The sequence below is a fragment of the Sinocyclocheilus grahami genome, unplaced genomic scaffold (genome assembly GCF_001515645.1).
Source record: "Sinocyclocheilus grahami isolate Dianchi unplaced genomic scaffold, SAMN03320097.WGS_v1.1 scaffold822.1, whole genome shotgun sequence".
NCBI lineage: Eukaryota > Metazoa > Chordata > Actinopteri > Cypriniformes > Cyprinidae > Sinocyclocheilus > Sinocyclocheilus grahami.
The window spans coordinates 263,024-272,705 of record NW_015506001.1 but is presented as its reverse complement, the minus strand read 5'-3'; the positions used below and the strand labels follow the sequence as shown (position 1 = coordinate 272,705).

The 9,682-nt window shown below is 37.8% G+C and overlaps 1 long non-coding RNA gene across 1 annotated transcript; it reads left to right on the top strand.

Moving 5' to 3' along the window:
• The first annotated feature begins 1,343 nt into the window (after positions 1-1,343).
• On the top strand, positions 1,344-6,638 carry LOC107562406 (uncharacterized). The gene is made up of 3 exons (XR_001605981.1): positions 1,344-1,394; positions 6,330-6,364; positions 6,602-6,638. It is a non-coding gene; the product is annotated as an uncharacterized lncRNA (long non-coding RNA).
• The last annotated feature ends 3,044 nt before the right edge of the window (positions 6,639-9,682 follow it).

Below are 9,682 nucleotides of genomic sequence, written 5' to 3'. Positions count from 1 at the left end.
CATGAGTGGCTGAGGACCACTGCAACTTGACAGGAAGTCTAGTTACTTCTCCTCCAGGAAAAGACGGGATCAGCCCATCTGCATTGGTTCCGGTTCGGAGAAGGAAACGTCCGCGTCAGAGGAGATGACAGAAAGGTGTCCACCCGAATAGCCAGATCGATTAATCCAGCTAGCGTTGTAGGTAACTCCAGTGCGTAGATCTCATCCTTGATATAATCAGAAAGTCCATGTAAAAACATGTCCCACTGCGCTTCAAGATTCCAACGGCACTCCGCCACCAGGGTGCGGAATTCAATGGAGTAATCCGCGATGCTCCGATCTCCCTGCCATAACTCTGCCAGAAAACGAGCCGCCTCTCTGCCCGAAGCTGCCCAATCAAAAACCTTCTTGATCTCATCTGAAAATGACTGAAATGACTGAAATGACATGCAGCAAGGAAGCCTCTGCTCCCAAACGGTAGTTCCCCAGAGAGCCGCCCGTCCAGAGAGCAGCGTTATGACAAACGCTATCTTCGATTTCTCCGTAGGAAACGACGATGGTTGAAGAGAGATATACAGAGAACATTTGGCAAGAAAAGAGCGGCATTGCTGGGACTCACCAGAGTAAAAAGCTGGAGGCGGGGTTCGGTGAAACGAATGGCCTGATTTGGAACAGAAAACACAGGTGGATTAGGTGCAGTGTGTTGCTGGACGGACTCAGTCTGGAAACGTTGTAGCTGGGTGGTAAGCTCCAAGACCTGAGAGACCAGGGCTTGAACAGCGCGATTAGAGGCTGCCATCTGTTCCTCCTGGCGATCCATGCGTGAATTACTGTGATCCAAAAAGTCTCTTAAATCTGATGCACTCGTTAGATCCATAATGGTCAGATCATTCTGTCATGAAACAGAAACACAAGATCCAATTGCGAGTGAAAGGAAGTCTTTATTAGACAACTCCAACTACATTAAGTAGAAGTGCAGGTAACCCGGCAGTGCAGAGTCTCAGCTCAGCCAGGGAATACTCCGAGCAGTCCAAACCCTCCAGGGAACCAGTAACCGGCGGGAATACACTCAGGAATGAGAAGGTCTGACAGAGAACCAGACAAGACATGAGCAACAACGATCTGACAACACTCCACAGAAACGTCAGCCAGATATAGGCAGTGCAGATGAGTTACACCTGTGACCGCTCTGATCAGCTTGTCAGGTGCGTGGTAACTAGGCAACACTGACGAGCACACGGAGCGGATAACACACACACACACATAGAATGAGCACACAGACCCATGAACCGTGACACAAATAGTCTTTGATAACGCTTATTCCCTTTTGAAATTTTGACTGAAGAAGTTAGAGTTCTGCGCATGCGCATCATTCGAAACATAACGGTCATCTACCACTCTACGCTGAGGAAAAGGTAAGCAAAAATGTCTTTAATTAGTAGTGTTTACACATTTAATGTTAAATTTCAGTTTTTATAGCTGTAATGTGTTATATTTTAAAACATTTCATACTTTTCTCCATCATACGTTTGTAACTTACCGTCCTGTTTGTGCATAATTGTATGTTCGGTCATTTCGACTGGAAATAAGCTGGTTAAAGCTCATTCCCACAGTCCCCATTGGTCGGCGAATTTTCACGCGAATGTCCCACTTTGACCGTGGGGGAAATCTGTTTTGGACAGGGAGTAAAATCTTTGCACTGCAAGAGGCAGCTGCCACTCAATCAGCCACCACTGTATACCCAGCTAACAGGGAACGTTCCCATAACTTTCACTAACGTTATGTAAAAGTTATGTAAATGTTAGCAAAAAACCTTCCTGACATAATGTTTCTGGAACAGTCTTATAATGTTTTCATAGTTAAAATATATTGCCGTAACGTTGAGCGAAAACGTTCTCATAACAACGTTCTTGTAACGTCTTTATGATGTTATCTATACTTGACTGATGTTCCCATGATGTTGAGCGAAAACGTTCTCATAACAATGTTCTTGTAACATCTTTATGATCTTATTTTTACTTGACTGATGTTCCCATGATGTTGAGCAAAAACATTCTTAAAACAACATAAGAACGATACTTTTTGCGCTGAAGTGGACAGGACAGTGGAGATTGACAGAAAAGTGTTGGGTGGAGAGAGCACAACAGGAACAGCACAGAACGTCGAGTCGGGAATTGAACACCGGTCGGCCATATACATATGTCTGTTCCCTAACCACTAGGCCACCACAGCCACACGAACAATTAGGCCACCAAACTAAAGTACTGCAAGAGAATCGATCTCGCAGTACTTCAGGTTATACACCGATCGGTCTGTGCAGTGCACTTCAAGTCAAACAAGCCGACTTCCAGGTTCTGATGTCATCACGGTGTATATGCTCCATGCAGCGCCGTTTTCAAACCAATGGAATTCAAAATCTGCAGCTCACTTTTATATATGTCTACTTCTGAGGCCAGATTGCAGCCATTCTAACAGGTGAGTCGATTAGACCTCAGGTTGTGTTTTTTTGTTATATATGCAAAATTTGAATGACTGGGTAGCTAATAGTTTCGAAGCTTGCAGTCATTTCTGCGGGAGACAATCATAGGCTACTTGTTGTGATGTGGTATTTACTTTTTAAATGGTAGGCCTATGTTAAATTGACTCCTATTTGTGTGCAAACAGGCTTTGCTGCTTTATATTTGATAAATTACTGAATCTTACACGCTTCATAACATTCAGTTTTAACGTTAAATACTTATTAATTAACATTAACTGTGTTTCCACTGTCGGGAAGGCATGGGTTTTTTTCATAGCGTAATACTGTACATATTTTCATGACAGAGACTTATGCCGAAGGAAAGCGAAAAGTATACCATGCCATGTTTTCATCAGATTTGGAGAGTGAAGACGAGCCTGCTCGAAGACTGTTGATGATGGTGAGTTTAATAACTTGACAAGACAAGAGTGTTGTCATTGCGAATAGCCTGCTGTTGTTTCTTTTGATTTATCTCAAAATATAAAAATATATTTATTTTTCTTAGATGATGAGGATGATGAACTGATTAAAAGGAAAAGACCTGAGAGATTTTCAGGGACAAAATTTATCCCAAGCAGACCTTCCTGAGTAATGTTTGTGCAATGGTTATTAGTTTGCTATCGATATTAAATAATTCAGTAATTAAGAGAATAGCACATATATTTGTGCACATAGAGTACACATCACTGTGGAGTCAGCTGTCTTAACCGTGGCTTGTGTGCTGCAAATACATACCAGCTTCATCACTGTGTCTGTCACGCGACTCTGTTCCCCTTTCGGGCTCTGTCTTTACATTTATTTTGAAAGATGAAGCTCGTGATTATGGTAAGGGGCGTTACATTTTCGACGAGTGCTTGCGGTGTTCGGGCCAATCACAATGCACTGGGTCAGCTGGCCAATCAGAGCAGACTGCGCTTGTCGGAAGGAGGGACTTTGTAGAAAACTAAGCGTTTGAGAGAGGCGGGGCATAGAGGACCTACATTAATGTACAGTATTTGAAAAAGAATGTGTTTTTACATTAAAGCATGTCAACATATTCTGTTACACCAAATACACAAAACAATGATCTTTAAACAAGCATCATATGACCCCTTTAAAATAGGCTTCTCCTTGAGGAGTCCTGCCATAAGCAACAGGTTGAAGGCAGTGGTTGAGAGTCATGCCCATGGTAAGCATAAAAAACAGCTATCGGCATAGTTTTCCAGTGGGTCATGTGTAACTTGCATGTGCATTTGCATGTGTATTTTCTAAATCATGCCTTGGATTTATCAGGAAATATAATTCAAAGCACAACTGACAACCAGCCATTGGTCACAACCCAACAAGACAGTGATAGTAATCTAACCTATTAAGCCTGCATAATTAAAATGTACTGGTGTAATTTATCAGTTACTTACTTATTATTACTATATATTTTTTTTTAAATGCAGAGTTTTGCATGAACACTCCATCTGAAGACCACAACACAGAGAGGGCATCAGTGGCAAGTCAAGGTAAGTATACACCAAATTGAAAAAAAAACTTCTGTTTGTAACAGTATGGCATTTATTACATAAACAAGAGTAATTGTATGTTTTGTCTATGAGATTTAATGGAGTGTATGGTATCCAGAGTCATCAAAGTTTGAGCGGGCTGTACTCCTTCGTCTCAATCAAGTCGATGAGAGACTCCAAAACATTGAACGCCTTCTAAAGACTAACATGTGTTCTGAACCACCCGAAGGACGAGAAATTCTCGAAAAGCCCTGTAACACACCAACGGAACTGGAAGATTTGTGCACCATGTTGAAGGATCCAGCCTATAAAAAGAGAGTGGTTAGTACTTCAAAGTTGTAAGAGTTTGCACTTGGAACACGGTGTCATAAGCATTGTTGTAACTCCAGCTGTGTGTGGTCTTTGGTGAGGTGGAGTGGTGTAGTGGGCTAAGCACAACAAACCAAACACCAAAACAACCCAGTGTTTTCCATATTATTTTATATAATTATGCACACAGTTTTATTTTTCTTGGTTCAGATATTGCTGTTAGTTATTGCTGTGCAGCATAATATAGCATTACTTTTATTTTCAGATCGATTGGCTGAGCCTCATGGGAGGCAACACGCCTGGGGAGTCGGTTAGAAGACTACTTAGAAAACTCGGGACGAATGCTCTATGGGCCCAATATAGTCTTAAAGGCCGCAAGGGAAAGAAGAATTTCCAGGAACTGGAAATATGTAATGTGGTAACATGTTTGGGTTTTGTGTATCTTAACTGGATTTTAAGATGCCTGTCGTCGAACACACACCAAGGTGCTGGAAAAAGTAATTGAGGACTTCATATTAGAAACACTGAAGTTTGCACCACACCGAGATAAGGTAAGGCTTTTGTAGTTTGTAAAAAATTAATAAAGAAAACAATGCAAATTTAGTACAGAATATACTGTATACTAATTATGTTTTGTTTCTATAGATGCTACAATCTAAGGTGTCACTTCAGCTCGAAGCAGAGACTTGTGGAAAAGAAGATACACAGAACACACTTAATTAGTTGTTTTACACACAGAATGTATTTTGTTATGTAAGATTTGGAATGTTTCAGTTTGTGGAATGTTTGAGTATATAAAAATGTGAAAGTAAAGTAAGATATCAGTTATGTTATTGTTTTCATTTAGATGTACTGTATGTTACAGTGTACTTATCCTTGTCAAAAGGTAGACAAATACAATATGAATGAAAATTATCAATTATATTAAAATATGAAAAATGTTTGTGTAGTGTCTTACAGATTTTGGTGTTGACAAATATAATTAGAAATGTTTTATCAAATGTTATTGTTTGAATTAATATTTGTTTATAAAAAACTTTCCCAGGGCAATGTTTGGAGGATATTTGCATATTTTATATAACGTTTAGAAACATTCAGAAACTATTTTTTTCATAACGTTTTCAAGATGATAGAATGGAATTTTTCTATAACGTTCACATAAACCAAGAAACGTTCCTAATACATAAAAAAAAAAAAAATTTAAACGTTTAAACAACATTCACTAATATCATTTTCATAACGTTTTTCAAGATGATAAAATGGAATGTTTCTATAACGTTCACATAATCCAAGAAGAAACATTCCTAATACATTAAAATTGTTTTAAATGTAAACGTTTAAACAACATTCACTAATAACATTTTCATAACGTTTTCAAGATGATAGAATGGAATGGAAAACTGGACGTTTTCAATGTGTACAAAACATTCCGAAATAACGTTTTCATAACTTAATAGGAATGTTAGCAAAACGTTCTGACAACTCATTTTTGTTAGCTGGGTACGCATATCTAGCGATCCGTTACCATTGAATGAATGAATGAATCAGCTGTTTGATTACTCGCTCTTGAAGATGGTAAATTGCCGCCACATGCTGGCCGTTTTACACTGTTTAATGTATAATGTCCTTTTTCAACGATTTTATGTAGCTATTTTCAAAACGTTGTATTTTTGTATTTAAGACGATGATTAAGTATTATGCAATTATAACTATGTGAATAAACTCAGCAAGTAGATAAATCACCGTGCATAAATCCACCAGGCCAGTGTAACTATTTAACACTTTAAATGTCATACATATCTATTGTCAAATCTAGCCTAGTCAATGCAATAATGCTACATTAATTTGCCAGGTTATTCATTTAACTTATAGTTTTTTTTAGGCTCCTGCTCGCTCAAGTCATTGAGAGTACATGGCTACATATATAATTAGCAACTAATTGTTTTGACAAGATAGTTTAAAAGACTAAATGACCCACTGTGGAAATACAGTCAGTACTGTGTTCTTGATATCTTTCTATTTACTTTTAGAGATAAGCATTTCAACAGAGCCACATCACTGAATGGTAAAGACTTTTTCAAAATTACACATTCTGTCACTGAAAGTAGTCCACTTTGTTTTTGCTATTTGATATTTTGACTATTTGATATTTAGTTTTTTTGCTATTTTTTTATTCTGGTTGCATTAAAGATGTGAACACGTTAACTTGTGTATATATGTCTAATTGGAATATTTAAAATCATGTTTGTTGAGGTAACTTCACAGTCAACAGTACACTCTTCAATTTTTTTTTGTTTTATAGGAATTACACACCGAGCCATTCCACTGTCCTTCCTGTGTGTTTGGCTTTTTCAGAACCTGCACGGTGAGTCTCCTTGAATAACTGACTGTACGACTTTTATGTATTTCATCAAAATACAAAAGTGTTTTTACTTGTACTGTTGTTTAGTCAGTTCGCCAACGTTTGATTGGTTTTACTACATCTGTGGTACTATATCTGTGTTGTTTTGTTCAAACTAACTTGTCATTTATTTGTAAGGAACAGCTCACCCAAAAGCTGAAATTCAGTGACATGCGACTCATGGCTCCTAGAAAATTTTGCACATACTTTATTTTCTGTGATGATTATATCTGTTGATTTCTGCCTGTCAGAACAACAAAGCAAGTTCTTGCATTGTTCTGGTCTGGAGATCTTCACCTCATAAATGACAATACATGCGCAATACTTTTGAGTTTTCTGAGAGTCATGTTTTGTGTAGTGTTTTAAACCTTAAAACTTTTACAATCTTCATCTTTCCTTGGTGAACCAAAGTGAAATTTTGAGCAAATGTGACCCTGGACCACAAAACCAGTCATCGAAATTGAGATTTATTCATCATCTGAAAGTGGAATAAATAAGCTTTTCATTAATGTATGGTTTATGACAGGGACAATATTTGGCCGAGATACAACTATTTGAAAATCTGGAATCTGAGGGTGCAAAAAAATCTAAATATTCAGAAAAGCACCTTTAAAGTTGTCAGGGCATAGAGGAGCCAATGGTAACCAATGGAAACCAATGGTATTTTCCTATGTGAAACCCATGTAAAAACATGGGAATATACATGTGTTTCACACAGTGGTGGAAAGAGTATTGAAAATTGTCTCAAGTACAAGTACTGTTACATTGCTGAAATAATACTCAGTTACAAGTAAAAGTACTGGTGTCAAAACAGTACTTAAGTAAAAGTACAAAGTACTCCTTTCAAAAGCTACTCAAGAGTACTAGTTACTAGTTAATTTTTAGCCGGCGATAATTAAAGGGGCCATATGACATTTCTAAAAAGAACATTATGTTGAGTATTTGGTGTAATGCAATGTGTTTATTGTTGCTCCTCTATGCCCTGCCTTTCTGAAACGCGTCGATTTTTACAAAGCTTATTGGTCTGAAAAGTGAGGTGTGCTCTGATTGGCCAGCTATCCAGTGCATTGTGATACCTCAAGCATGTGACAGAAATGTTACGCCCCTACCATACTGTGATGCCATGTCCCGGACAAGACAAGACAAAACCAATAAAACCCATTACAAACAAGGCATTTGTTGCATCCAGTGGGGACATAATTACTGATTATAATGACTTATACTGTCTTTTTATGCGTTGCGTATTGCGATGCGTAAACATAAAACCATGTCTGCATTTGTGATCGGAGAAACGACAAGCAACAAGCGCTACTCTACACTGCTCAAAACTTGCGTTTGAATCATCAGTGGCATATTCTTTAAATATGAAAACATACTTACAGGCTGTGAGTCAGAAGCACCAGACTGTCTTTGCAAAGTTGGAATTGCCCCACTTTATAGAAACAGCCTTTGTGCACAGATGCATTGTAGGCTACTCTCTCAGGAAACAGTCCTCCATAAAATGCGCTACACACATCTGAATATTTGGGTTGAACTGTTCTGGAACAGTGTTGTAAATACAACTTAACCACTGATTTCTAGTTGTGTCACAACGAAACACACAGCGCCTCCACAACATGGCGGCGGTGGCAACAATACTACAGCGAGAATCAAAGTTATGCCTTCTTTCTTTGCGTGAACATTTGGGAGGTGTTATGCAAATCTTCCCACACAGTGACGTAGACATGTGGGGGCGTGTTAGAACGAGCCGTTTTAGGTAGGCGTGGATGAGTCTTAACTTTTATAAAGAATATCTCTTTGGGTTTGAGACTTTAGTCTTTGCTTTAGGGATCTTATCTATGCACGAACAGCTTGTAACACTCGAAAGAGAAAGGACAATTTAAAATTGCATCATATGACCCCTTTAATGAATTACCAAAAAATATTAATATCAAAAATCTATGTGGATAATAGCTACTTTGAACAAAACCCACTTTTATCTTATTGAAAAAGTATGTCAATTAGTGTGTTAGGTTTATATTCAGTGAACATATCTGCTATGTATTTAGGTCCTAGGCCATTGAGTGATTTATAAACGAGTAAAAGTGCTTTAATATCAATCCTATATATATATATATATATATATATATATATATTGTTTTGTTTTTGATAGTAATGCTCCACCAAATACACCTAAATTTGTTTATGTCAAAACAGATCATTTTACTCCAGACTGCTTTCTGAAGGAGGGACAATTCAAGGCAGGTTTTGCTAAAAAGTTAAAACTTACTGTTTGTGATTCAGCTGCATCTCCAGAAGAAGTAAATATCACATTCTATATTTTTATGATTATTTGCAAATCGTCTTTCCTCTGCTACAGAAGAGAGGGGCAGGGAGAGCAGAGCTCATTATCATTTAAAGATACATGCACTGAAATGGGTTGCTGTGAACAGAGTTGTTTTTGAGAAGGTAAAAATAGTGTTTTTTTACACAACCATTAAGGAATATTAACCAAAGTATGTTGCAGACATTTCATGAAGACCCTAAAGAATCATACCAACTTGTAGAAAATGGGCATCTAATGTCCCCTTTAACAATCTGAAATCTGGACTTGGACTCTGCATTGTCATTATTATAAAAACATCTGAAGCAATTTACAGAAAGAGGAAAAAGGGATATTTAAAAATTTGCTAAAATGGCTTACTTCCTTATGCCAATTGGTGGCACTACAATCGTGGCCCACTCTACTCACATCAAAGTGATCTGTGCACAAAGCCAAACATATGTGTGTGAAGTTTGATGTAAACAACAGGATTCACATAGAAGATATATGACATTTCCTGTTTCCCAGTTTTTATGTTTCTTAATTTAAGTTTCTTCACAATTTAGTTTTAAAACCCACAGAATGCCATTTTAAAACAATACAAAATGTCCGACCTCCTGTTGAGTGGAGCTAATAAAAGTTAATAGGAAATATGTTTGTCACATTGAGGGCAATGTCCC